This window comes from Hemiscyllium ocellatum, chromosome 35 (genome assembly GCF_020745735.1).
Source record: "Hemiscyllium ocellatum isolate sHemOce1 chromosome 35, sHemOce1.pat.X.cur, whole genome shotgun sequence".
Lineage (NCBI taxonomy): Eukaryota > Metazoa > Chordata > Chondrichthyes > Orectolobiformes > Hemiscylliidae > Hemiscyllium > Hemiscyllium ocellatum.
This window is the reverse complement of record NC_083435.1, coordinates 17,501-32,500: the sequence shown is the minus strand read 5'-3', so window position 1 is coordinate 32,500 and position 15,000 is coordinate 17,501.

Here is a 15,000-nt window from a genome sequence, read left to right as displayed (position 1 = left end):
AGGGTTAGGGTTAGGGTTAGGGTTAGGGTTAGGGTTAGGGTTAGGGTTAGGGTTAGGGTTAGGGTTAGGGTTAGGGTTAGGGTTAGGGTTAGGGTTAGGGTTAGGGTTAGGGTTAGGGTTAGGGTTAGGGTTAGGGTTAGGGTTAGGGTTAGGGTTAGGGTTAGGGTTAGGGTTAGGGTTAGGGTTAGGGTTAGGGTTAGGGTTAGGGTTAGGGTTAGGGTTAGGGTTAGGGTTAGGGTTAGGGTTAGGGTTAGGGTTAGGGTTAGGGTTAGGGTTAGGGTTAGGGTTAGGGTTAGGGTTAGGGTTAGGGTTAGGGTTAGGGTTAGGGTTAGGGTTAGGGTTAGGGTTAGGGTTAGGGTTAGGGTTAGGGTTAGGGTTAGGGTTAGGGTTAGGGTTAGGGTTAGGGTTAGGGTTAGGGTTAGGGTTAGGGTTAGGGTTAGGGTTAGGGTTAGGGTTAGGGTTAGGGTTAGGGTTAGGGTTAGGGTTAGGGTTAGGGTTAGGGTTAGGGTTAGGGTTAGGGTTAGGGTTAGGGTTAGGGTTAGGGTTAGGGTTAGGGTTAGGGTTAGGGTTAGGGTTAGGGTTAGGGTTAGGGTTAGGGTTAGGGTTAGGGTTAGGGTTAGGGTTAGGGTTAGGGTTAGGGTTAGGGTTAGGGTTAGGGTTAGGGTTAGGGTTAGGGTTAGGGTTAGGGTTAGGGTTAGGGTTAGGGTTAGGGTTAGGGTTAGGGTTAGGGTTAGGGTTAGGGTTAGGGTTAGGGTTAGGGTTAGGGTTAGGGTTAGGGTTAGGGTTAGGGTTAGGGTTAGGGTTAGGGTTAGGGTTAGGGTTAGGGTTAGGGTTAGGGTTAGGGTTAGGGTTAGGGTTAGGGTTAGGGTTAGGGTTAGGGTTAGGGTTAGGGTTAGGGTTAGGGTTAGGGTTAGGGTTAGGGTTAGGGTTAGGGTTAGGGTTAGGGTTAGGGTTAGGGTTAGGGTTAGGGTTAGGGTTAGGGTTAGGGTTAGGGTTAGGGTTAGGGTTAGGGTTAGGGTTAGGGTTAGGGTTAGGGTTAGGGTTAGGGTTAGGGTTAGGGTTAGGGTTAGGGTTAGGGTTAGGGTTAGGGTTAGGGTTAGGGTTAGGGTTAGGGTTAGGGTTAGGGTTAGGGTTAGGGTTAGGGTTAGGGTTAGGGTTAGGGTTAGGGTTAGGGTTAGGGTTAGGGTTAGGGTTAGGGTTAGGGTTAGGGTTAGGGTTAGGGTTAGGGTTAGGGTTAGGGTTAGGGTTAGGGTTAGGGTTAGGGTTAGGGTTAGGGTTAGGGTTAGGGTTAGGGTTAGGGTTAGGGTTAGGGTTAGGGTTAGGGTTAGGGTTAGGGTTAGGGTTAGGGTTAGGGTTAGGGTTAGGGTTAGGGTTAGGGTTAGGGTTAGGGTTAGGGTTAGGGTTAGGGTTAGGGTTAGGGTTAGGGTTAGGGTTAGGGTTAGGGTTAGGGTTAGGGTTAGGGTTAGGGTTAGGGTTAGGGTTAGGGTTAGGGTTAGGGTTAGGGTTAGGGTTAGGGTTAGGGTTAGGGTTAGGGTTAGGGTTAGGGTTAGGGTTAGGGTTAGGGTTAGGGTTAGGGTTAGGGTTAGGGTTAGGGTTAGGGTTAGGGTTAGGGTTAGGGTTAGGGTTAGGGTTAGGGTTAGGGTTAGGGTTAGGGTTAGGGTTAGGGTTAGGGTTAGGGTTAGGGTTAGGGTTAGGGTTAGGGTTAGGGTTAGGGTTAGGGTTAGGGTTAGGGTTAGGGTTAGGGTTAGGGTTAGGGTTAGGGTTAGGGTTAGGGTTAGGGTTAGGGTTAGGGTTAGGGTTAGGGTTAGGGTTAGGGTTAGGGTTAGGGTTAGGGTTAGGGTTAGGGTTAGGGTTAGGGTTAGGGTTAGGGTTAGGGTTAGGGTTAGGGTTAGGGTTAGGGTTAGGGTTAGGGTTAGGGTTAGGGTTAGGGTTAGGGTTAGGGTTAGGGTTAGGGTTAGGGTTAGGGTTAGGGTTAGGGTTAGGGTTAGGGTTAGGGTTAGGGTTAGGGTTAGGGTTAGGGTTAGGGTTAGGGTTAGGGTTAGGGTTAGGGTTAGGGTTAGGGTTAGGGTTAGGGTTAGGGTTAGGGTTAGGGTTAGGGTTAGGGTTAGGGTTAGGGTTAGGGTTAGGGTTAGGGTTAGGGTTAGGGTTAGGGTTAGGGTTAGGGTTAGGGTTAGGGTTAGGGTTAGGGTTAGGGTTAGGGTTAGGGTTAGGGTTAGGGTTAGGGTTAGGGTTAGGGTTAGGGTTAGGGTTAGGGTTAGGGTTAGGGTTAGGGTTAGGGTTAGGGTTAGGGTTAGGGTTAGGGTTAGGGTTAGGGTTAGGGTTAGGGTTAGGGTTAGGGTTAGGGTTAGGGTTAGGGTTAGGGTTAGGGTTAGGGTTAGGGTTAGGGTTAGGGTTAGGGTTAGGGTTAGGGTTAGGGTTAGGGTTAGGGTTAGGGTTAGGGTTAGGGTTAGGGTTAGGGTTAGGGTTAGGGTTAGGGTTAGGGTTAGGGTTAGGGTTAGGGTTAGGGTTAGGGTTAGGGTTAGGGTTAGGGTTAGGGTTAGGGTTAGGGTTAGGGTTAGGGTTAGGGTTAGGGTTAGGGTTAGGGTTAGGGTTAGGGTTAGGGTTAGGGTTAGGGTTAGGGTTAGGGTTAGGGTTAGGGTTAGGGTTAGGGTTAGGGTTAGGGTTAGGGTTAGGGTTAGGGTTAGGGTTAGGGTTAGGGTTAGGGTTAGGGTTAGGGTTAGGGTTAGGGTTAGGGTTAGGGTTAGGGTTAGGGTTAGGGTTAGGGTTAGGGTTAGGGTTAGGGTTAGGGTTAGGGTTAGGGTTAGGGTTAGGGTTAGGGTTAGGGTTAGGGTTAGGGTTAGGGTTAGGGTTAGGGTTAGGGTTAGGGTTAGGGTTAGGGTTAGGGTTAGGGTTAGGGTTAGGGTTAGGGTTAGGGTTAGGGTTAGGGTTAGGGTTAGGGTTAGGGTTAGGGTTAGGGTTAGGGTTAGGGTTAGGGTTAGGGTTAGGGTTAGGGTTAGGGTTAGGGTTAGGGTTAGGGTTAGGGTTAGGGTTAGGGTTAGGGTTAGGGTTAGGGTTAGGGTTAGGGTTAGGGTTAGGGTTAGGGTTAGGGTTAGGGTTAGGGTTAGGGTTAGGGTTAGGGTTAGGGTTAGGGTTAGGGTTAGGGTTAGGGTTAGGGTTAGGGTTAGGGTTAGGGTTAGGGTTAGGGTTAGGGTTAGGGTTAGGGTTAGGGTTAGGGTTAGGGTTAGGGTTAGGGTTAGGGTTAGGGTTAGGGTTAGGGTTAGGGTTAGGGTTAGGGTTAGGGTTAGGGTTAGGGTTAGGGTTAGGGTTAGGGTTAGGGTTAGGGTTAGGGTTAGGGTTAGGGTTAGGGTTAGGGTTAGGGTTAGGGTTAGGGTTAGGGTTAGGGTTAGGGTTAGGGTTAGGGTTAGGGTTAGGGTTAGGGTTAGGGTTAGGGTTAGGGTTAGGGTTAGGGTTAGGGTTAGGGTTAGGGTTAGGGTTAGGGTTAGGGTTAGGGTTAGGGTTAGGGTTAGGGTTAGGGTTAGGGTTAGGGTTAGGGTTAGGGTTAGGGTTAGGGTTAGGGTTAGGGTTAGGGTTAGGGTTAGGGTTAGGGTTAGGGTTAGGGTTAGGGTTAGGGTTAGGGTTAGGGTTAGGGTTAGGGTTAGGGTTAGGGTTAGGGTTAGGGTTAGGGTTAGGGTTAGGGTTAGGGTTAGGGTTAGGGTTAGGGTTAGGGTTAGGGTTAGGGTTAGGGTTAGGGTTAGGGTTAGGGTTAGGGTTAGGGTTAGGGTTAGGGTTAGGGTTAGGGTTAGGGTTAGGGTTAGGGTTAGGGTTAGGGTTAGGGTTAGGGTTAGGGTTAGGGTTAGGGTTAGGGTTAGGGTTAGGGTTAGGGTTAGGGTTAGGGTTAGGGTTAGGGTTAGGGTTAGGGTTAGGGTTAGGGTTAGGGTTAGGGTTAGGGTTAGGGTTAGGGTTAGGGTTAGGGTTAGGGTTAGGGTTAGGGATAGGGTTAGGGTTAGGGTTAGGGTTAGGGGTTAGGGTTAGGGTTAGGGTTAGGGTTAGGGTTAGGGTTAGGGTTAGGGTTAGGGTTAGGGTTAGGGTTAGGGTTAGGGTTAGGGTTAGGGTTAGGGTTAGGGTTAGGGTTAGGGTTAGGGTTAGGGTTAGGGTTAGGGTTAGGGTTAGGGTTAGGGTTAGGGTTAGGGTTAGGGTTAGGGTTAGGGTTAGGGTTAGGGTTAGGGTTAGGGTTAGGGTTAGGGTTAGGGTTAGGGTTAGGGTTAGGGTTAGGGTTAGGGTTAGGGTTAGGGTTAGGGTTAGGGTTAGGGTTAGGGTTAGGGTTAGGGTTAGGGTTAGGGTTAGGGTTAGGGTTAGGGTTAGGGTTAGGGTTAGGGTTAGGGTTAGGGTTAGGGTTAGGGTTAGGGTTAGGGTTAGGGTTAGGGTTAGGGTTAGGGTTAGGGTTAGGGTTAGGGTTAGGGTTAGGGTTAGGGTTAGGGTTAGGGTTAGGGTTAGGGTTAGGGTTAGGGTTAGGGTTAGGGTTAGGGTTAGGGTTAGGGTTAGGGTTAGGGTTAGGGTTAGGGTTAGGGTTAGGGTTAGGGTTAGGGTTAGGGTTAGGGTTAGGGTTAGGGTTAGGGTTAGGGTTAGGGTTAGGGTTAGGGTTAGGGTTAGGGTTAGGGTTAGGGTTAGGGTTAGGGTTAGGGTTAGGGTTAGGGTTAGGGTTAGGGTTAGGGTTAGGGTTAGGGTTAGGGTTAGGGTTAGGGTTAGGGTTAGGGTTAGGGTTAGGGTTAGGGTTAGGGTTAGGGTTAGGGTTAGGGTTAGGGTTAGGGTTAGGGTTAGGGTTAGGGTTAGGGTTAGGGTTAGGGTTAGGGTTAGGGTTAGGGTTAGGGTTAGGGTTAGGGTTAGGGTTAGGGTTAGGGTTAGGGTTAGGGTTAGGGTTAGGGTTAGGGTTAGGGTTAGGGTTAGGGTTAGGGTTAGGGTTAGGGTTAGGGTTAGGGTTAGGGTTAGGGTTAGGGTTAGGGTTAGGGTTAGGGTTAGGGTTAGGGTTAGGGTTAGGGTTAGGGTTAGGGTTAGGGTTAGGGTTAGGGTTAGGGTTAGGGTTAGGGTTAGGGTTAGGGTTAGGGTTAGGGTTAGGGTTAGGGTTAGGGTTAGGGTTAGGGTTAGGGTTAGGGTTAGGGTTAGGGTTAGGGTTAGGGTTAGGGTTAGGGTTAGGGTTAGGGTTAGGGTTAGGGTTAGGGTTAGGGTTAGGGTTAGGGTTAGGGTTAGGGTTAGGGTTAGGGTTAGGGTTAGGGTTAGGGTTAGGGTTAGGGTTAGGGTTAGGGTTAGGGTTAGGGTTAGGGTTAGGGTTAGGGTTAGGGTTAGGGTTAGGGTTAGGGTTAGGGTTAGGGTTAGGGTTAGGGTTAGGGTTAGGGTTAGGGTTAGGGTTAGGGTTAGGGTTAGGGTTAGGGTTAGGGTTAGGGTTAGGGTTAGGGTTAGGGTTAGGGTTAGGGTTAGGGTTAGGGTTAGGGTTAGGGTTAGGGTTAGGGTTAGGGTTAGGGTTAGGGTTAGGGTTAGGGTTAGGGTTAGGGTTAGGGTTAGGGTTAGGGTTAGGGTTAGGGTTAGGGTTAGGGTTAGGGTTAGGGTTAGGGTTAGGGTTAGGGTTAGGGTTAGGGTTAGGGTTAGGGTTAGGGTTAGGGTTAGGGTTAGGGTTAGGGTTAGGGTTAGGGTTAGGGTTAGGGTTAGGGTTAGGGTTAGGGTTAGGGTTAGGGTTAGGGTTAGGGTTAGGGTTAGGGTTAGGGTTAGGGTTAGGGTTAGGGTTAGGGTTAGGGTTAGGGTTAGGGTTAGGGTTAGGGTTAGGGTTAGGGTTAGGGTTAGGGTTAGGGTTAGGGTTAGGGTTAGGGTTAGGGTTAGGGTTAGGGTTAGGGTTAGGGTTAGGGTTAGGGTTAGGGTTAGGGTTAGGGTTAGGGTTAGGGTTAGGGTTAGGGTTAGGGTTAGGGTTAGGGTTAGGGTTAGGGTTAGGGTTAGGGTTAGGGTTAGGGTTAGGGTTAGGGTTAGGGTTAGGGTTAGGGTTAGGGTTAGGGTTAGGGTTAGGGTTAGGGTTAGGGTTAGGGTTAGGGTTAGGGTTAGGGTTAGGGTTAGGGTTAGGGTTAGGGTTAGGGTTAGGGTTAGGGTTAGGGTTAGGGTTAGGGTTAGGGTTAGGGTTAGGGTTAGGGTTAGGGTTAGGGTTAGGGTTAGGGTTAGGGTTAGGGTTAGGGTTAGGGTTAGGGTTAGGGTTAGGGTTAGGGTTAGGGTTAGGGTTAGGGTTAGGGTTAGGGTTAGGGTTAGGGTTAGGGTTAGGGTTAGGGTTAGGGTTAGGGTTAGGGTTAGGGTTAGGGTTAGGGTTAGGGTTAGGGTTAGGGTTAGGGTTAGGGTTAGGGTTAGGGTTAGGGTTAGGGTTAGGGTTAGGGTTAGGGTTAGGGTTAGGGTTAGGGTTAGGGTTAGGGTTAGGGTTAGGGTTAGGGTTAGGGTTAGGGTTAGGGTTAGGGTTAGGGTTAGGGTTAGGGTTAGGGTTAGGGTTAGGGTTAGGGTTAGGGTTAGGGTTAGGGTTAGGGTTAGGGTTAGGGTTAGGGTTAGGGTTAGGGTTAGGGTTAGGGTTAGGGTTAGGGTTAGGGTTAGGGTTAGGGTTAGGGTTAGGGTTAGGGTTAGGGTTAGGGTTAGGGTTAGGGTTAGGGTTAGGGTTAGGGTTAGGGTTAGGGTTAGGGTTAGGGTTAGGGTTAGGGTTAGGGTTAGGGTTAGGGTTAGGGTTAGGGTTAGGGTTAGGGTTAGGGTTAGGGTTAGGGTTAGGGTTAGGGTTAGGGTTAGGGTTAGGGTTAGGGTTAGGGTTAGGGTTAGGGTTAGGGTTAGGGTTAGGGTTAGGGTTAGGGTTAGGGTTAGGGTTAGGGTTAGGGTTAGGGTTAGGGTTAGGGTTAGGGTTAGGGTTAGGGTTAGGGTTAGGGTTAGGGTTAGGGTTAGGGTTAGGGTTAGGGTTAGGGTTAGGGTTAGGGTTAGGGTTAGGGTTAGGGTTAGGGTTAGGGTTAGGGTTAGGGTTAGGGTTAGGGTTAGGGTTAGGGTTAGGGTTAGGGTTAGGGTTAGGGTTAGGGTTAGGGTTAGGGTTAGGGTTAGGGTTAGGGTTAGGGTTAGGGTTAGGGTTAGGGTTAGGGTTAGGGTTAGGGTTAGGGTTAGGGTTAGGGTTAGGGTTAGGGTTAGGGTTAGGGTTAGGGTTAGGGTTAGGGTTAGGGTTAGGGTTAGGGTTAGGGTTAGGGTTAGGGTTAGGGTTAGGGTTAGGGTTAGGGTTAGGGTTAGGGTTAGGGTTAGGGTTAGGGTTAGGGTTAGGGTTAGGGTTAGGGTTAGGGTTAGGGTTAGGGTTAGGGTTAGGGTTAGGGTTAGGGTTAGGGTTAGGGTTAGGGTTAGGGTTAGGGTTAGGGTTAGGGTTAGGGTTAGGGTTAGGGTTAGGGTTAGGGTTAGGGTTAGGGTTAGGGTTAGGGTTAGGGTTAGGGTTAGGGTTAGGGTTAGGGTTAGGGTTAGGGTTAGGGTTAGGGTTAGGGTTAGGGTTAGGGTTAGGGTTAGGGTTAGGGTTAGGGTTAGGGTTAGGGTTAGGGTTAGGGTTAGGGTTAGGGTTAGGGTTAGGGTTAGGGTTAGGGTTAGGGTTAGGGTTAGGGTTAGGGTTAGGGTTAGGGTTAGGGTTAGGGTTAGGGTTAGGGTTAGGGTTAGGGTTAGGGTTAGGGTTAGGGTTAGGGTTAGGGTTAGGGTTAGGGTTAGGGTTAGGGTTAGGGTTAGGGTTAGGGTTAGGGTTAGGGTTAGGGTTAGGGTTAGGGTTAGGGTTAGGGTTAGGGTTAGGGTTAGGGTTAGGGTTAGGGTTAGGGTTAGGGTTAGGGTTAGGGTTAGGGTTAGGGTTAGGGTTAGGGTTAGGGTTAGGGTTAGGGTTAGGGTTAGGGTTAGGGTTAGGGTTAGGGTTAGGGTTAGGGTTAGGGTTAGGGTTAGGGTTAGGGTTAGGGTTAGGGTTAGGGTTAGGGTTAGGGTTAGGGTTAGGGTTAGGGTTAGGGTTAGGGTTAGGGTTAGGGTTAGGGTTAGGGTTAGGGTTAGGGTTAGGGTTAGGGTTAGGGTTAGGGTTAGGGTTAGGGTTAGGGTTAGGGTTAGGGTTAGGGTTAGGGTTAGGGTTAGGGTTAGGGTTAGGGTTAGGGTTAGGGTTAGGGTTAGGGTTAGGGTTAGGGTTAGGGTTAGGGTTAGGGTTAGGGTTAGGGTTAGGGTTAGGGTTAGGGTTAGGGTTAGGGTTAGGGTTAGGGTTAGGGTTAGGGTTAGGGTTAGGGTTAGGGTTAGGGTTAGGGTTAGGGTTAGGGTTAGGGTTAGGGTTAGGGTTAGGGTTAGGGTTAGGGTTAGGGTTAGGGTTAGGGTTAGGGTTAGGGTTAGGGTTAGGGTTAGGGTTAGGGTTAGGGTTAGGGTTAGGGTTAGGGTTAGGGTTAGGGTTAGGGTTAGGGTTAGGGTTAGGGTTAGGGTTAGGGTTAGGGTTAGGGTTAGGGTTAGGGTTAGGGTTAGGGTTAGGGTTAGGGTTAGGGTTAGGGTTAGGGTTAGGGTTAGGGTTAGGGTTAGGGTTAGGGTTAGGGTTAGGGTTAGGGTTAGGGTTAGGGTTAGGGTTAGGGTTAGGGTTAGGGTTAGGGTTAGGGTTAGGGTTAGGGTTAGGGTTAGGGTTAGGGTTAGGGTTAGGGTTAGGGTTAGGGTTAGGGTTAGGGTTAGGGTTAGGGTTAGGGTTAGGGTTAGGGTTAGGGTTAGGGTTAGGGTTAGGGTTAGGGTTAGGGTTAGGGTTAGGGTTAGGGTTAGGGTTAGGGTTAGGGTTAGGGTTAGGGTTAGGGTTAGGGTTAGGGTTAGGGTTAGGGTTAGGGTTAGGGTTAGGGTTAGGGTTAGGGTTAGGGTTAGGGTTAGGGTTAGGGTTAGGGTTAGGGTTAGGGTTAGGGTTAGGGTTAGGGTTAGGGTTAGGGTTAGGGTTAGGGTTAGGGTTAGGGTTAGGGTTAGGGTTAGGGTTAGGGTTAGGGTTAGGGTTAGGGTTAGGGTTAGGGTTAGGGTTAGGGTTAGGGTTAGGGTTAGGGTTAGGGTTAGGGTTAGGGTTAGGGTTAGGGTTAGGGTTAGGGTTAGGGTTAGGGTTAGGGTTAGGGTTAGGGTTAGGGTTAGGGTTAGGGTTAGGGTTAGGGTTAGGGTTAGGGTTAGGGTTAGGGTTAGGGTTAGGGTTAGGGTTAGGGTTAGGGTTAGGGTTAGGGTTAGGGTTAGGGTTAGGGTTAGGGTTAGGGTTAGGGTTAGGGTTAGGGTTAGGGTTAGGGTTAGGGTTAGGGTTAGGGTTAGGGTTAGGGTTAGGGTTAGGGTTAGGGTTAGGGTTAGGGTTAGGGTTAGGGTTAGGGTTAGGGTTAGGGTTAGGGTTAGGGTTAGGGTTAGGGTTAGGGTTAGGGTTAGGGTTAGGGTTAGGGTTAGGGTTAGGGTTAGGGTTAGGGTTAGGGTTAGGGTTAGGGTTAGGGTTAGGGTTAGGGTTAGGGTTAGGGTTAGGGTTAGGGTTAGGGTTAGGGTTAGGGTTAGGGTTAGGGTTAGGGTTAGGGTTAGGGTTAGGGTTAGGGTTAGGGTTAGGGTTAGGGTTAGGGTTAGGGTTAGGGTTAGGGTTAGGGTTAGGGTTAGGGTTAGGGTTAGGGTTAGGGTTAGGGTTAGGGTTAGGGTTAGGGTTAGGGTTAGGGTTAGGGTTAGGGTTAGGGTTAGGGTTAGGGTTAGGGTTAGGGTTAGGGTTAGGGTTAGGGTTAGGGTTAGGGTTAGGGTTAGGGTTAGGGTTAGGGTTAGGGTTAGGGTTAGGGTTAGGGTTAGGGTTAGGGTTAGGGTTAGGGTTAGGGTTAGGGTTAGGGTTAGGGTTAGGGTTAGGGTTAGGGTTAGGGTTAGGGTTAGGGTTAGGGTTAGGGTTAGGGTTAGGGTTAGGGTTAGGGTTAGGGTTAGGGTTAGGGTTAGGGTTAGGGTTAGGGTTAGGGTTAGGGTTAGGGTTAGGGTTAGGGTTAGGGTTAGGGTTAGGGTTAGGGTTAGGGTTAGGGTTAGGGTTAGGGTTAGGGTTAGGGTTAGGGTTAGGGTTAGGGTTAGGGTTAGGGTTAGGGTTAGGGTTAGGGTTAGGGTTAGGGTTAGGGTTAGGGTTAGGGTTAGGGTTAGGGTTAGGGTTAGGGTTAGGGTTAGGGTTAGGGTTAGGGTTAGGGTTAGGGTTAGGGTTAGGGTTAGGGTTAGGGTTAGGGTTAGGGTTAGGGTTAGGGTTAGGGTTAGGGTTAGGGTTAGGGTTAGGGTTAGGGTTAGGGTTAGGGTTAGGGTTAGGGTTAGGGTTAGGGTTAGGGTTAGGGTTAGGGTTAGGGTTAGGGTTAGGGTTAGGGTTAGGGTTAGGGTTAGGGTTAGGGTTAGGGTTAGGGTTAGGGTTAGGGTTAGGGTTAGGGTTAGGGTTAGGGTTAGGGTTAGGGTTAGGGTTAGGGTTAGGGTTAGGGTTAGGGTTAGGGTTAGGGTTAGGGTTAGGGTTAGGGTTAGGGTTAGGGTTAGGGTTAGGGTTAGGGTTAGGGTTAGGGTTAGGGTTAGGGTTAGGGTTAGGGTTAGGGTTAGGGTTAGGGTTAGGGTTAGGGTTAGGGTTAGGGTTAGGGTTAGGGTTAGGGTTAGGGTTAGGGTTAGGGTTAGGGTTAGGGTTAGGGTTAGGGTTAGGGTTAGGGTTAGGGTTAGGGTTAGGGTTAGGGTTAGGGTTAGGGTTAGGGTTAGGGTTAGGGTTAGGGTTAGGGTTAGGGTTAGGGTTAGGGTTAGGGTTAGGGTTAGGGTTAGGGTTAGGGTTAGGGTTAGGGTTAGGGTTAGGGTTAGGGTTAGGGTTAGGGTTAGGGTTAGGGTTAGGGTTAGGGTTAGGGTTAGGGTTAGGGTTAGGGTTAGGGTTAGGGTTAGGGTTAGGGTTAGGGTTAGGGTTAGGGTTAGGGTTAGGGTTAGGGTTAGGGTTAGGGTTAGGGTTAGGGTTAGGGTTAGGGTTAGGGTTAGGGTTAGGGTTAGGGTTAGGGTTAGGGTTAGGGTTAGGGTTAGGGTTAGGGTTAGGGTTAGGGTTAGGGTTAGGGTTAGGGTTAGGGTTAGGGTTAGGGTTAGGGTTAGGGTTAGGGTTAGGGTTAGGGTTAGGGTTAGGGTTAGGGTTAGGGTTAGGGTTAGGGTTAGGGTTAGGGTTAGGGTTAGGGTTAGGGTTAGGGTTAGGGTTAGGGTTAGGGTTAGGGTTAGGGTTAGGGTTAGGGTTAGGGTTAGGGTTAGGGTTAGGGTTAGGGTTAGGGTTAGGGTTAGGGTTAGGGTTAGGGTTAGGGTTAGGGTTAGGGTTAGGGTTAGGGTTAGGGTTAGGGTTAGGGTTAGGGTTAGGGTTAGGGTTAGGGTTAGGGTTAGGGTTAGGGTTAGGGTTAGGGTTAGGGTTAGGGTTAGGGTTAGGGTTAGGGTTAGGGTTAGGGTTAGGGTTAGGGTTAGGGTTTTAGGGTTAGGGTTAGGGTTAGGGTTAGGGTTAGGGTTAGGGTTAGGGTTAGGGTTAGGGTTAGGGTTAGGGTTAGGGTTAGGGTTAGGGTTAGGGTTAGGGTTAGGGTTAGGGTTAGGGTTAGGGTTAGGGTTAGGGTTAGGGTTAGGGTTAGGGTTAGGGTTAGGGTTAGGGTTAGGGTTAGGGTTAGGGTTAGGGTTAGGGTTAGGGTTAGGGTTAGGGTTAGGGTTAGGGTTAGGGTTAGGGTTAGGGTTAGGGTTAGGGTTAGGGTTAGGGTTAGGGTTAGGGTTAGGGTTAGGGTTAGGGTTAGGGTTAGGGTTAGGGTTAGGGTTAGGGTTAGGGTTAGGGTTAGGGTTAGGGTTAGGGTTAGGGTTAGGGTTAGGGTTAGGGTTAGGGTTAGGGTTAGGGTTAGGGTTAGGGTTAGGGTTAGGGTTAGGGTTAGGGTTAGGGTTAGGGTTAGGGTTAGGGTTAGGGTTAGGGTTAGGGTTAGGGTTAGGGTTAGGGTTAGGGTTAGGGTTAGGGTTAGGGTTAGGGTTAGGGTTAGGGTTAGGGTTAGGGTTAGGGTTAGGGTTAGGGTTAGGGTTAGGGTTAGGGTTAGGGTTAGGGTTAGGGTTAGGGTTAGGGTTAGGGTTAGGGTTAGGGTTAGGGTTAGGGTTAGGGTTAGGGTTAGGGTTAGGGTTAGGGTTAGGGTTAGGGTTAGGGTTAGGGTTAGGGTTAGGGTTAGGGTTAGGGTTAGGGTTAGGGTTAGGGTTAGGGTTAGGGTTAGGGTTAGGGTTAGGGTTAGGGTTAGGGTTAGGGTTAGGGTTAGGGTTAGGGTTAGGGTTAGGGTTAGGGTTAGGGTTAGGGTTAGGGTTAGGGTTAGGGTTAGGGTTAGGGTTAGGGTTAGGGTTAGGGTTAGGGTTAGGGTTAGGGTTAGGGTTAGGGTTAGGGTTAGGGTTAGGGTTAGGGTTAGGGTTAGGGTTAGGGTTAGGGTTAGGGTTAGGGTTAGGGTTAGGGTTAGGGTTAGGGTTAGGGTTAGGGTTAGGGTTAGGGTTAGGGTTAGGGTTAGGGTTAGGGTTAGGGTTAGGGTTAGGGTTAGGGTTAGGGTTAGGGTTAGGGTTAGGGTTAGGGTTAGGGTTAGGGTTAGGGTTAGGGTTAGGGTTAGGGTTAGGGTTAGGGTTAGGGTTAGGGTTAGGGTTAGGGTTAGGGTTAGGGTTAGGGTTAGGGTTAGGGTTAGGGTTAGGGTTAGGGTTAGGGTTAGGGTTAGGGTTAGGGTTAGGGTTAGGGTTAGGGTTAGGGTTAGGGTTAGGGTTAGGGTTAGGGTTAGGGTTAGGGTTAGGGTTAGGGTTAGGGTTAGGGTTAGGGTTAGGGTTAGGGTTAGGGTTAGGGTTAGGGTTAGGGTTAGGGTTAGGGTTAGGGTTAGGGTTAGGGTTAGGGTTAGGGTTAGGGTTAGGGTTAGGGTTAGGGTTAGGGTTAGGGTTAGGGTTAGGGTTAGGGTTAGGGTTAGGGTTAGGGTTAGGGTTAGGGTTAGGGTTAGGGTTAGGGTTAGGGTTAGGGTTAGGGTTAGGGTTAGGGTTAGGGTTAGGGTTAGGGTTAGGGTTAGGGTTAGGGTTAGGGTTAGGGTTAGGGTTAGGGTTAGGGTTAGGGTTAGGGTTAGGGTTAGGGTTAGGGTTAGGGTTAGGGTTAGGGTTAGGGTTAGGGTTAGGGTTAGGGTTAGGGTTAGGGTTAGGGTTAGGGTTAGGGTTAGGGTTAGGGTTAGGGTTAGGGTTAGGGTTAGGGTTAGGGTTAGGGTTAGGGTTAGGGTTAGGGTTAGGGTTAGGGTTAGGGTTAGGGTTAGGGTTAGGGTTAGGGTTAGGGTTAGGGTTAGGGTTAGGGTTAGGGTTAGGGTTAGGGTTAGGGTTAGGGTTAGGGTTAGGGTTAGGGTTAGGGTTAGGGTTAGGGTTAGGGTTAGGGTTAGGGTTAGGGTTAGGGTTAGGGTTAGGGTTAGGGTTAGGGTTAGGGTTAGGGTTAGGGTTAGGGTTAGGGTTTAGGGTTAGGGTTAGGGTTAGGGTTAGGGTTAGGGTTAGGGTTAGGGTTAGGGTTAGGGTTAGGGTTAGGGTTAGGGTTAGGGTTAGGGTTAGGGTTAGGGTTAGGGTTAGGGTTAGGGTTAGGGTTAGGGTTAGGGTTAGGGTTAGGGTTAGGGTTAGGGTTAGGGTTAGGGTTAGGGTTAGGGTTAGGGTTAGGGTTAGGGTTAGGGTTAGGGTTAGGGTTAGGGTTAGGGTTAGGGTTAGGGTTAGGGTTAGGGTTAGGGTTAGGGTTAGGGTTAGGGTTAGGGTTAGGGTTAGGGTTAGGGTTAGGGTTAGGGTTAGGGTTAGGGTTAGGGTTAGGGTTAGGGTTAGGGTTAGGGTTAGGGTTAGGGTTAGGGTTAGGGTTAGGGTTAGGGTTAGGGTTAGGGTTAGGGTTAGGGTTAGGGTTAGGGTTAGGGTTAGGGTTAGGGTTAGGGTTAGGGTTAGGGTTAGGGTTAGGGTTAGGGTTAGGGTTAGGGTTAGGGTTAGGGTTAGGGTTAGGGTTAGGGTTAGGGTTAGGGTTAGGGTTAGGGTTAGGGTTAGGGTTAGGGTTAGGGTTAGGGTTAGGGTTAGGGTTAGGGTTAGGGTTAGGGTTAGGGTTAGGGTTAGGGTTAGGGTTAGGGTTAGGGTTAGGGTTAGGGTTAGGGTTAGGGTTAGGGTTAGGGTTAGGGTTAGGGTTAGGGTTAGGGTTAGGGTTAGGGTTAGGGTTAGGGTTAGGGTTAGGGTTAGGGTTAGGGTTAGGGTTAGGGTTAGGGTTAGGGTTAGGGTTAGGGTTAGGGTTAGGGTTAGGGTTAGGGTTAGGGTTAGGGTTAGGGTTAGGGTTAGGGTTAGGGTTAGGGTTAGGGTTAGGGTTAGGGTTAGGGTTAGGGTTAGGGTTAGGGTTAGGGTTAGGGTTAGGGTTAGGGTTAGGGTTAGGGTTAGGGTTAGGGTTAGGGTTAGGGTTAGGGTTAGGGTTAGGGTTAGGGTTAGGGTTAGGGTTAGGGTTAGGGTTAGGGTTAGGGTTAGGGTTAGGGTTAGGGTTAGGGTTAGGGTTAGGGTTAGGGTTAGGGTTAGGGTTAGGGTTAGGGTTAGGGTTAGGGTTAGGGTTAGGGTTAGGGTTAGGGTTAGGGTTAGGGTTAGGGTTAGGGTTAGGGTTAGGGTTAGGGTTAGGGTTAGGGTTAGGGTTAGGGTTAGGGTTAGGGTTAGGGTTAGGGTTAGGGTTAGGGTTAGGGTTAGGGTTAGGGTTAGGGTTAGGGTTAGGGTTAGGGTTAGGGTTAGGGTTAGGGTTAGGGTTAGGGTTAGGGTTAGGGTTAGGGTTAGGGTTAGGGTTAGGGTTAGGGTTAGGGTTAGGGTTAGGGTTAGGGTTAGGGTTAGGGTTAGGGTTAGGGTTAGGGTTAGGGTTAGGGTTAGGGTTAGGGTTAGGGTTAGGGTTAGGGTTAGGGTTAGGGTTAGGGTTAGGGTTAGGGTTAGGGTTAGGGTTAGGGTTAGGGTTAGGGTTAGGGTTAGGGTTAGGGTTAGGGTTAGGGTTAGGGTTAGGGTTAGGGTTAGGGTTAGGGTTAGGGTTAG